This window comes from Myxine glutinosa, chromosome 6 (genome assembly GCF_964187855.1).
Source record: "Myxine glutinosa chromosome 6, kmMyxGlut1.1, whole genome shotgun sequence".
In the NCBI taxonomy this organism is placed as follows: domain Eukaryota; kingdom Metazoa; phylum Chordata; class Myxini; order Myxiniformes; family Myxinidae; genus Myxine; species Myxine glutinosa.
Genome location: NC_136266.1, coordinates 126053969 through 126065923, shown reverse-complemented (window position 1 = coordinate 126065923; position 11955 = coordinate 126053969). Strand labels below are relative to the sequence as shown.

The window sequence follows — 11955 nt, the reverse complement described above, 5'->3', positions numbered from 1 at the left end:
CTGGCACCCAGCTCTGCTCACCAAACTCTCCTCCTATGGTATCCATGGAAATCTCCATGCATGGCTTGCGGACTTCCTCTCTGGTCGTAGTCAACGTGTGGCCCTGAATGGATTTCTCTCATCTCCCCTTCCCGTTCAGGCTGGAGTTCCCCAAGGCAGTGTGCTGGGCCCTGTGCTTTTTCTGGTCTTTATCAATGATCTCTCCGACTCTCTGGAAAATCCTCTGTATCTCTTTGCTGATGACTCCACTCTCTGCCGCTCCATTCCTCTTCCCTCAGATCGGCAGTCTGCAGCCTCCTCACTCTCTGAAGACCTGGACAAAATCACAGACTGGTCAAACATGTGGAACATGTCTTTCAATCCTGACAAATCTCACACTCTTACTATGTCTCTCGGAAAAGATCGACTGGACAACCCTCCCATCTACTTTCTCAACAATCCTCTCCAAGAAGTTCTGTCGCTCAAGCTTTTGGGTCTCACCATCTGCCATGATCTTTCTTGGGAAAACCACATTTCCAAGCTGGCCTCCAAAGCCAGTCGCCGACTGGGCATCCTCCGTCGTGCGAAGTCCTTCCTAGGCACACCTGAGCTCCTCACCACATACAAGGCTTTCATCCGCAGCTCAATGGAATACTGTTCTCCCCTATGGGCTGGTGCTCCTGCCTCACACCTGGCTCGGCTTCACGCTGTTGAATCCAAAGCTTTCAGAATTATTGGAATCTCCCGCGATGAAGCTATCTCTGAGGGCCTTTCACTCACTCACCGCAGGCAGGTAGGTGGTCTTTCTGTCTTCTACCGACTCCTCTCCGGCCTTGCTCCCCCAGCTCTCTCTGTGCTCTGTCCTCCAAATATTCCTACAGGTCGCACAAGATCTGCCAGCCACCCTCTGATGGTTAAACTGCCGAAATCTCGGCTCTCTGCTCACCTTCACTCTTTCATTCCTCTTTTCTCCCGCCTCTGGAACAAACTCCCATACTCACTTAAATCACACTCCTCCCTCCAGGTCTTCAAAACAGCTGTTCACCACCATCTCTTATCTTCCCCCATCCAAAACCTTGATCTTTTCTACCCCCACTAATTCACCAAAGATCCACCTTGTTTGAAATTCCAACTTCTTTCCTGGAAGTCTTGGCAGTGTCCATACGTTTTATACCTCTCCCACCCCCCCCCCCCTTCCCATGCCTTCCCCCCAAAGCCCTCTCCCTCCCACAGTTCTCTCGATGTCTCCATGTCTCTCGGTCCCTGCTCTCAAATGTTGTGTTTGTGTCCTTCCCCCTCTCTCCCCATCTTGTCTACCGCTCCCGATGTTATTTGTTTTGTGTGTCTGTTTGTCTTTCTGTGTGATTAATGTTCGCTCTTTCACGAGCCTCGATCTTGTATACAAAAAAAAAAAAAAAAAAAAAAATCCCACAAAGTAACGAGCTCATCATTGAAGATATCTGGATATCTCGCCAGGATTTCTTCAAGTGATTTTGATGCATTGGTTGCACGAAGTTGATAAATCTGCTTCCAGTTAAGTTTGATTACCTCCAACCAGTTCCTACTGAGTAATGATGGTCCATCGCCTAGGTGACGATTAGGGGTAGGTTGAACTTACGATTGCCATAAGACACGGTGACATCACACACTCCACTGGTTTCACCGGTGTAGGTAGAGAGCAGATGGGACGTCTGGTGCAATTTGGGTCAGTGAGGTTCACGCCACAGATTGTTGAAAGCAGCTTGACTGACGAGTGAAACAGCGGCACATGTGGCAACCTCCATTTCCAAACGTCGATCATTGATACCAACGAGAGCCAGCAGAAGTTCCGCTCTGCTTTTAGAGAAGACATGAAATATGTCGTGCATCTCAGAGGTGTCACCAGAAGCAGAGCTTGCCTTGTTGGCATGCGACTCCGAACCGATGAAGTGCGTCTTTATACCACCTGCTTTCGACTTGTGTTTGCGGGAGAGACAGGCTGAAGCGATATGACCACTCTTGTGACAGAAATGGCATGTGGCATCTCTATAGTGCCATTCATCTGGCGAATGTCTACCATCTCAGCGATAACATGTGCTGCCACCATGACTCCTTGATGGTGGACGTCTTGAGTTTCCTTTTTTTGTCGCTGTGGTGAAGGGTGATCAACACGGTTGACAGTGGTGCTGGTCTGAGCCTGACCGGATGAAGAGCGAGTGATACCGATGTGAGCAACGTTTTTGTCCACACTATCTATGGTGATGGCAATGTCCTTGGCTGTCATCAATTTCAAGCTTGGTGCTTGGCATTTATCTTGCATTTAGCTCTCTCACCGCAGGCAGGTAGGTGGTCTTTCTGTTTTCTACCGACTCCTCTCCAGCCTTGCTGTCCCTGCTCTGTCTGTGCTCTGTCCCCCAAATATCCCTGCAGGACACACAAGATCTGCCAGCAACCCTCTTCTGGTGAAACTGCCAAAATCAAGACTCTCTGCTCACCTTCACTCTTTCATTCCTCTTTTCTCCCACCTCTGGAACAAACTCCCTCATTCTCTTAAATCCCTCTCCTCCCTCGAGGTGTTTAAAACAGCAGCTCACCACCATCTCTTATCTTCCCCCATCCAAAACCTTGATCTTTTCTACCCCCATTAAAACACCCCAAATCCACCTCTTTCAATCCTCAACTTCTTTCCTGAAATTCCTCGTAGTGAAATTCCTAGTAGTGTTCATTTTGCTTTATACCGTGTACCCCTCCCTGCTCCCCAGCCCTCCCCCTTCCACAGATCTACCGACGTCCTTTTCTCCACTGTTGTTGTGCTTGTGTGCTTCCCTCTCCCTCCCTCTCTTGTCTCCCGCTCCCTTCATTGCATGTTTTATGTGTCTGTGCATGTTTTCATGTTCAAGGTGTTAGCTCTTACACGAGCCTCGATTCTGGATACAAAAAAATAAAAATAAAATCAGTGTCACACGTCACAGTAAAGTCTTGACTTGTGCATTGAATGAAATCACTAATCAAGAATTACCTACTCCTTAATAGTATAGTATAGCCTGATGGTAGATTTTCAGACAAGATCCAGGTAGTTCTCCATGCTGGACCTCGACACCACCAGATTCCAATGGGTTCCTTGCGATCAACTTTGAAAGCTCAAGGTTGAATAGGTCTTCGTGGCATCACATTCCAACTCAGGGATATGCAGTGGCTCGCTCTGGACTCCAAAGGCTGGCTCGATGTGTGATTCAATGGAAGGCCACAGTACGGCAGAGAGGTGTCAGTCGGCGTGCTGCATTGCGGAGCACGGTTTCCTTCAGGGAACGTGAAGATGGCAGTTCCAGTTTCCCATTGATAGTATTGTTTGTTTACAAACATTGTTTATAACTATAATGAAGGACATTCCCTTAGCTCGTCATAATTTAAACCCATCACGTATGCAATACAAACGTCACGTGATCCAACGAAGTCAAGGCGAACGGACGGCATATCGGGCGGCGCGTTTACAAATAAATTGGACAAAAATCTCATAAAAAACAGAGATACATCGATTTCGTTCGACATTAATCGTCGTAGGTTATAAAACGGCCATAAATGTTAAAATCTGCATTTGGTGGGCGTTGAAACGGGAGAATGACGGCAGAGGCATGTGATGTCATACGCACATGATGTCATACGCAAGTGACGTCAGACGCACGTGACGCGGCACCCTTCGGCCTTCCAGGTACTGTGATGTGCTTGTCCTGATGCTTGACACGTTGCGTATTGAGGTTTAACGATGTACGTTTGTCAATGCAGAGATTGTTTTCGGCTTTTAATGCAACTGCTGTGTTTTGTTTTGTTTCGTTTGTTTTATTTCTGAGATTCTTCAGTGCTTATTTATTTAATTGTGAATGTGAAGGTGGTTTATCCGGCATTAAAGAGCCAGACATGGATGTCTGAGGTGTCACTGTCAGTGGCGTCCTGGTGGGGCTTTCTGTGGAGATGGGGGAATGGGTGTGGAGAAGGTGGGGTTAAGGGGGCAGGGGGTCCAATGAACCCAGTCTCCCAATCCGAATACACCACGACCTCTCGTATCGATATGGGTATGCAGTAAAATACTTGGGATGTATTGACGAGTAGGACACGTGACCAAGATTTTACACCGTGATTTATTTATTTTTATATATATATATATATATATATATATATATATATATATATATATATATATATATATATATATATATATATTAAAAAAAAAAATTTTTTTTAAACGGTATGTACTGCCTGACCTTTACATATCGTTTATAATCCTGGTCATTCACATGGATTGTCTTTACCTCCTGATACCATGGCGAGCTTGTTCCCCCCAGTGTGAAATCGTTTCTCCTGTCCGGATTCTGCAGAGCGGACAGTCGCGCGAGACGAGTATTTGCACAGGACGACAGTGGGTTGTGTGTTCAAGTTTCCCGTTTGGCACATCATGTGACATTGTCAGGAGTTCCCTGGATTGTCATAGTCGGGATTAGTAATTCTCACTTTTGTGAAACCAACAAGCAAGCTTAGGTTGTTGTTTGTTCTTTGGCCACGGGTGCGGAGTTGGAGTGAGAGTTGGAGTGAGAGTTGGAGTGAGAGTTGGAGTGAGAGCTGTAGTGAGAGCTGTAGTGAGAGCTGTAGTGAGAGCTGGAGTGAGAGCTGGAGTGAGAGCTGGAGTGCGAGCTGGCGTGCGAGCTGACGTGAGAGCTGGAGTGAGAGTTGGAGTGCGAGCTGGCATGACAGCTGCAGTGCGAGTTGGAGTGAGAGCTGGAGTGCGAGTTGGAGTGCGAGTTGGAGTGAGAGTTGGAGTGCGAGTTGGAGTGAGAGCTGGCGTGCGAGTTGGAGTGAGAGTTGGAGTGAGAGTTGGAGTGCGAGTTGGAGTGCGAGTTGGAGTGCGAGTTGGAGTGCGAGTTGGAGTGCGAGTTGCAGTGAGAGCTGGAGTGAGAGCTGGAGTGAGAGCTGGAGTGAGAGTTGGAGTGAGAGTTGGAGTGAGAGTTGGAGTGAGAGTTGGAGTGAGAGTTGGAGTGAGAGTTGGAGTGAGAGTTGGAGTGAGAGTTGGAGTGAGAGTTGGAGTGAGAGTTGGAGTGAGAGTTGGAGTGAGAGTTGGAGTGAGAGTTGGAGTGAGAGTTGGAGTGAGAGTTGGAGTGAGAGTTGGAGTGAGAGTTGGAGTGAGAGTTGGAGTGAGAGTTGGAGTGAGAGTTGGAGTGAGAGTTGGAGTGAGAGTTGGAGTGAGAGTTGGAGTGAGAGTTGGAGTGAGAGTTGGAGTGAGAGTTGGAGTGAGAGTTGGAGTGAGAGTTGGAGTGAGAGTTGGAGTGAGAGTTGGAGTGAGAGTTGGAGTGAGAGATGGAGTGAGAGCTGTAGTCAGTGCTGTATTCAGTGCTGTATTCAGTGCTGTAGTCAGTGCTGTAGTCAGTGCTGTAGTCAGTGCTGTAGTCAGTGCTGTAGTCAGTGCTGTAGTCAGTGCTGTAGTCAGTGCTGTAGTCAGTGCTGTAGTCAGTGCTGGACCGGGTTCTGGACCGGGTGCACTTGTTCATTTTTGGAGCAATAATTTAAAATTGCAATATTTAATACAACATATAGGTTCATGAAAGAGTAACGTGACAGAGAGGGTAAAAAGGCATCATATTGGCACAAGGGCAGCAGGGACACAGTTGGACGCAATGAAAGAGGGGAGGGAAGGAGACAGTTAGCAGAAAGTAAGGCATGGTTGATGGGGGTAGAAAAGATCGCAAATATGGATAGGAGATGACATGAGATAAAAAAATTTAGACAATCTGCCGGAGGCATTGGAAGGAAGAGTGGGATTGTTTGGTTCCATTAATGGGATAAAAGGAATAATAGAGTGAAGGCTCTAAGCTTAAATTTGGTATTTGGAACCTGGAGGTGGTTAATGGATGAACCTGTGTGGCCTGGTGGAGCTTGTGAGGGTTCGCAAGCCAATAGAGCTCGACCGGAGAAGAGGCAATGACCTACAATGTGAAATATACATGCCTTGTGCTGCATCCTCATCCTGGGAGATGGCGATAATGTTGGGAGATTTAGTATCCCAGGAAAGATAACTGATCCACTGAGACTAACACTGGAAATGTGAACAAAGGCCTTATGTTCTGTGAGTAGTTCTGATTTTCCAAGCAATGACCTGTAATGGCAGATGATGCCCAGTCTGCAGCTGGCTTTGGAGGCCAGCTTCGCTGTGTTGTTCGCCTCGGGGTGGTCATGGCTGACCATGAGGCCTAGAGGTTCAATAGGTAAACAAACATTTTGTGTGAATAACCAGGACTGTATGGGGGTATGGACTTGATTTTACATGAATAGCGAAAACACGAGCACACAGTTGATGTATTAACCAATCTTGCGAGATTGGAATCTGTGTTTCACGTTACGAGCCAAATGGTCAGATGGGATTGGGAAGCAGGCCAATCAATTTGACAACGTTGTTGTGTTTCTGGCACTTTGAGCTATAATTTGCATCCAATGTATAATTTTATAATAAGGCAGCTGCTCACCACTCCGTGATTGCAGTCAACTTCATTTCATTGTTGTGGAAGTAAAGGACCATTCACCAAATCTTGCCTTTATTACTTGAGCATCTGATTTATTTATTACTCTGGCATTTGATTTCTGTACATTCCAGGTCATTGGAGAATTTCTTGCCTCGAGTATACCATGTTCTACAATGCACCAGCCTTTCATACATTACCCCATAATGTTAGTTCGTGGTCTTATCTGCAGGATGAAATGTAGTCGGGAAGGGCGCGAGCTACTGTGCATGCCTGGAAGTATATACATGTACGGCGCTGATATTTCTCTCAAAGTCCATAATAATTACCTTCCTCACCGAAGGTGGATGCAGGTTATGTTTTCATCACCACACACTACCGAGTGGCTGTTTGTCTGTGAGAAGGATATCTCAAATAGTTGGGTACGGATTCGGACGAATTTTGGCAGACATGTAGTGTATGTGACAAGGACTAAATGATTAGATTTTGGTGATGATCTGGATCAGGATCCGGCTACGAGAATTTTTAAAGTGATTCTTCATCATTGGGAGATATTGGGCCAAAAATGATATATAGCAGGATATCTCAAAAAGTTGTGAACGGATTTGGATGAAACTTGGTGGAGATGTAGCGTATGTGACAAGGACTAAATGATTATATTTTGGTGATTATGTGGATTCGGATCCGGTTGCTAGAATTTTGTAAGTGATTCTTCATCATTGGGAGATGGGGCCAAAAATGATATATAGCAGGACATCTCAAAAAGTTGTGGACGGATTTGGATGAAACTTGGTGGAGATGTAGCGTATGTGACAAGGACTAAATGATTAGATTTTGGTGATGATCTGGATCAGGTTCCGGCTACGAGAATTTTTAAAGTGATTCTTCACCATTGGGAGATAGGGCCAAAAATGATATATAGCAGGATATCTCAAATAGTTGTGAACGGATTTGGATGAAACTTGGTGGAGATGTAGCGTATGTGACAAGGACTAAATGATTATATTTTGGTGATGATGTGGATTCGGATCCGGTTGCTAGAATTTTTAAAGTGATTCTTCACCATTGGGAGATGGGGCCAAAAATGATATATAGCAGGACATCTCAAAAAGTTGTGAACGGATTTGGATGAAACTTGGTGGAGATGTAGCGTATGTGACAAGGACTAAATGATTAGATTTTGGTGATGATCTGGATTCGGATCCGGTTACTAGAATTTTAAAAGTGATTCTTCACCATTGGGAGATGGGGCCAAAAATGATATATAGCAGGATATCTCAAAAAGTTGTGGACGGATTTTGGCGAAACGTGGTGGAGAAGTTGGGTGTGTGACAAGGACGGGTTGGTTCAATTTTGATGAAGATCCGAATCCAGATATGGATCTGAGCATTTTTAAATGTTTCTTCACCATTGAGAGGTATGCGCTCTACCGAGTGTCGCTCTCGTTGCTGCTGTTTTGTGTGCAAGTTTATATTCATGAATGTACAAAAAGACCTGTTTTACTGTACATTGATTTGTATGCAGCACATGAGTGTGGATTTGCATCAGTTTTTGCAGTGGTGTGGTGATGTGGGTAACAAACAAAAACATTTCCTTCCTACCGCTTTGCTGAATCATTCATGCTTACAAAAATCTAGGCACAGCTGTGTTTGGACCAAAACAACAACTCTGGTTAAAAAATAAAATAAAAATGCTCTGCATTTTTGCTTATTTTTTAGTGTTTGTCTTTTTCTTGTTAAAGTAATGTGTAAGGTGTTGAATGTCTGGTTATAAAAAGTCAACCAAGAAGTTGAAATCTTGATACGATGAATACCCAGTGTAAAATGCATGGTTCCTTGACTATTACCCTGCGCTCGTGAAGCGAAAATAAGGGTTAGGCATTAGTCTGTGTTGCGTACGTGTGGCGTACGTGCGTGTCTGCATTTTAAAAATCCATTTTCTCGGCAACCATTGGTCCGATTGACACGAAATTTTACCATAGAAGTGCCTTTGCCTGAATAATTTTTTAATTCATAATTATGACCTCATAGGTCACGTGGTACGGATGCCCTCTTGTAAAAACGTTCCACCTCTATCTCCCAAGCTGCTCAATGGAAAAAATTGAAACACGGCTCAATGTAAAGAACTCCAATGACGTCATTGGTGCTGTAATTATGATGTCATAATTCAACAGGGATAACGCTTATTCTGATCAGTTTGAAATTTATTGAGCCTGATCTATGCAACAATTATATTAGAGAATGTAAATTTATGATGTCATCGCTCACATGGTCTGGCAGCCATATTGGATCAAAAAAATAATAATTCTAAAACAAGAGTTGGCTCGCACCTAGTTGACTGCACAGGGTAAGTATTCTAAGAATACCATCTAGTCTTGGAAATAATTTGCAGAGAAAGTTGAAAGTTTCATTTCCTTTTTGACGCCTTCCATCTGGCCATCGTTGTCACCACCATCACCACCACTGCCATTGCCACCCTTGGAGACCGTCGGTCATTCTGCAGCATTCTCTTGCAAATCAGCAGGGTGATGGTGTACAGCTGGCTCAAGATTCGAACATCGGCAACACATACAAGTGTGTAAACCTCTAAACTACCCTGCCAGCCATACTGGACCAGAGTTGTGATATTTCCTTTGCAGGGCAATTCCACCAAAAATGTTACCTCAGGGTTAAAAAATGAAAATCTGAATTTGAACGAGATTTTAATGTCGAGTTATTGAGGAATGTCGCAATTATCATAATTTATGTGAACCTCCGTTTGGAGCTGATGTCACGTGACTTAGTGGCATCTTTGTTTTGACCATGTCAATGTCTATCAAGGCTTCAAGGGTGTCATTTTCGCTCTAAGAAAGGTGCTGAAGAATTCAAGTCTCTTAAATTCTGTACTGCATTGATTTTGTTTGGTGATTAGGACATATTAGAGATCCTTCATAGTCAGGTTCACTATGTTTTTTCGTTCAAAATCATGGTAGATTAGCAAACCTATACATTTTTGGAAACGTTATTACATGGAAAATCTGAAAATCAATGTTTACATTTGCCAATTCCGACCAATTCGATTCGACCAATCGACCAATTCCATTCGACCAATTCAACCATTCGACCATTCGACCAATCGCTTCGATCGACCATTCGACCAATTCGATCGATTCGACCAATCGACCAATTCGACCAATTCGATTCGACCAATTCGACCAATCGACCAATTCCATTCGACCAATTCGACCATTCGACCAATCGCTTCGATCGACCATTCGACCAATTCGACCAATCGACCAATTCGACCATTCGACCAATCGCTTCGATCGACCATTCGACCGATTCGATTCGATTCATCAAATTCGATTCGATCGACCATTCGACCAATTCGATTTGCCAATCAATTTGACCAACCTTTGCTTGTGTGAAACGGACTGTGAAAACGATGCGGACTATATTGTCGGATACGACACACAGGACAGTGATGACGAACTCTAAATGGCATATTCTGTAATCGTGTATGTTTGATGCCATTGACTGCCTGTGTAGATGTGAAGTTATACTGACTGCATGTGTATGTATGATTTTGCTGACTGCCTGTGTATGTTTGGTGATATGAATTATTGTGACACATTTTGATGTTATTTAACTGCCTGTACAAAATGATAACATGTATTTGATTATGCAACTTATCGCGAATATAAAGACAGTATTTTGCAATTCAAAACCTTTGATTCGTGTCTTACCATTCCCCATTGAGCACTAATTTGATACTTTCATTGGATTCCTTGTCCCTGAAAATATAGGTTTAGTATATTTTATAAAGTTTTTAGGGTAATTAGAGGCAGAAATAGAACAAAATATGTATTTTACAGTGGCCATTTTGAAAATCCAAAATGGCCGCCATACAGGTATCTCTCCAAATGTAAACATTGATTTTTAGTTTCCTTATGCTATAACCTTTCCAAAAATGTATAGGTTTGCTAATCTACCATGATTTTGAACGAAATATAATTTATTGACATAGTGAACCTGACTATCAGTTACAAAATTTATTTGGGAAATGTGGATTTTTCTCAATTAGGAGGTTAAGTCAGTTACAGAATTTAACAATTTTCACTCAGCGCATTGAAATTGGCCTTCGCACGCCGTCCTTTTCAGCTGTCCGAGTACTGGTGCTGCTTTATCTGTCGGAGTTTATTTAATTTAAAGTTCATAAAAAAGTACTTGTTGGTCAAAGTTCATTCAAATATTATTATAGACTAGCCGAAACCCGTGGAACATCCACGGAAGGGAGGATGTGGTGTATGGATAGTGTACCATTATGGATGGCATAGGGGATTTGCTTGTCCGAGTAAGAGTTAGGAAGAAAAATGAGAATGAAGAGTGCGTATATGAACAACGATCGCCGACACCGGCACAAATGCATGCTCTGGATTGTCCACTCAGTGGACGGCTTGCTTTCGCCTTCGCCTGTCCAATCAGCGGACGGCTTGCTTCGCCTTCGCCCAGCAGACGCCAATACGATGGCGTCGTAAGATGGCGTCGTATCGGCAGTTAATCGGATGCTTTTGGGCCCCAACGTCGGCTAATTCAGATTTTTCGAGTATGGCTGTACGACGTACGTGATAAACAAAGAGCGCGGTTTGTAGATCGTAAATCCATTAGTGCCGTGGGCATCGGGTCACTGGGTGCGGCGTAAAAGGGATAACAAAGTCGAGTCCTTACGCTATTATTATATAGATTTGCAAGTGCAACGTCAGCTTTGCAAGTGTTATGTCAGCACCAACGTCTTTCTAGGGTTAGCAGCTAGGGCTAGGCATTGGGGCTTGGTGTTGGGGCTAGGCATTGGGGCTAGGGGTTGGGGCTAGGCATTGGGGCTAGGGGTTTGGGCTAGGCGTTAGGGCTTGGGGTTGGGGCTAGGCGTTGGGGCTAGGGATTGTGGCTAGGGATTGGGGCTAGGGGTTGGGGCTCGGGGTTGGGGCTAGGGGTTGGGGCTAGGGGTTGGGGCTAGGCATTGGGGCTAGGGGTTGGGGCTAGGGGTTGGGGCTAGGCATTGGGGTTGGGGCTAGAGGTTGGGGCTAGGCATTGGGGCTAGGCATTGGGGTTGGGGCTAGGCATTGGGGCTTTTTCATTGGGGCTAGGCATTGGGGCTAGGGGTTGGGGCTAGGCATTGGGGCTAGGGGTTGGGGCTAGGGGTTGGGTCTAGGCGTTGGGGCTAGGCGTTGGGGCTATGCGTTGGGGCTATGCGTTGGGGCTATGCGTTGGGGCTATGCGTTGGGGCTAGGCATTGGGGCTAGGCATTGAGGGTTGGGGCTAGGCGTTGGGGGTTGGGGCTCGGCATTGGGGCTCGGCGTTTGGGCTAGGACTAGGAGTTAGGGCTAGGTGTTGGTGGTTGGGGCGAGGGGTTGGGGCTAGGTGTTGGGGGTTGGGGCTATGCGTTGGGGGTTGGGGCTGGGGGTTGGGGCTAGGCGTTGGGGGTTGGGGCTATGCGTTGGGGCTAGGGGTGTGGGGCT

General features: G+C 45.3%; 1 protein-coding gene across 12 annotated transcripts in view; it reads left to right on the top strand.

Annotated features, from left to right (window-relative positions):
- The first annotated feature begins 3584 nt into the window (after positions 1–3584).
- The window catches only part of LOC137415338 (V-type proton ATPase 116 kDa subunit a 1), a 221662-nt gene continuing 213291 nt past the window's right edge, over positions 3585–11955 (top strand). For 4 of the 12 annotated variants that reach the window (XR_013623861.1, XM_068100930.2, XM_068100928.2 and 1 more), the window contains exon 1: positions 3614–3667. The gene's annotated coding sequence lies outside the window, so the exon portion shown is untranslated. Of the gene's footprint in view, positions 3668–3693; positions 3714–11955 lie in introns of those variants that run through there. The other 8 variants (XM_078780485.1, XM_078780483.1, XM_068100929.2 and 5 more) reach the window with 6 other exon arrangements.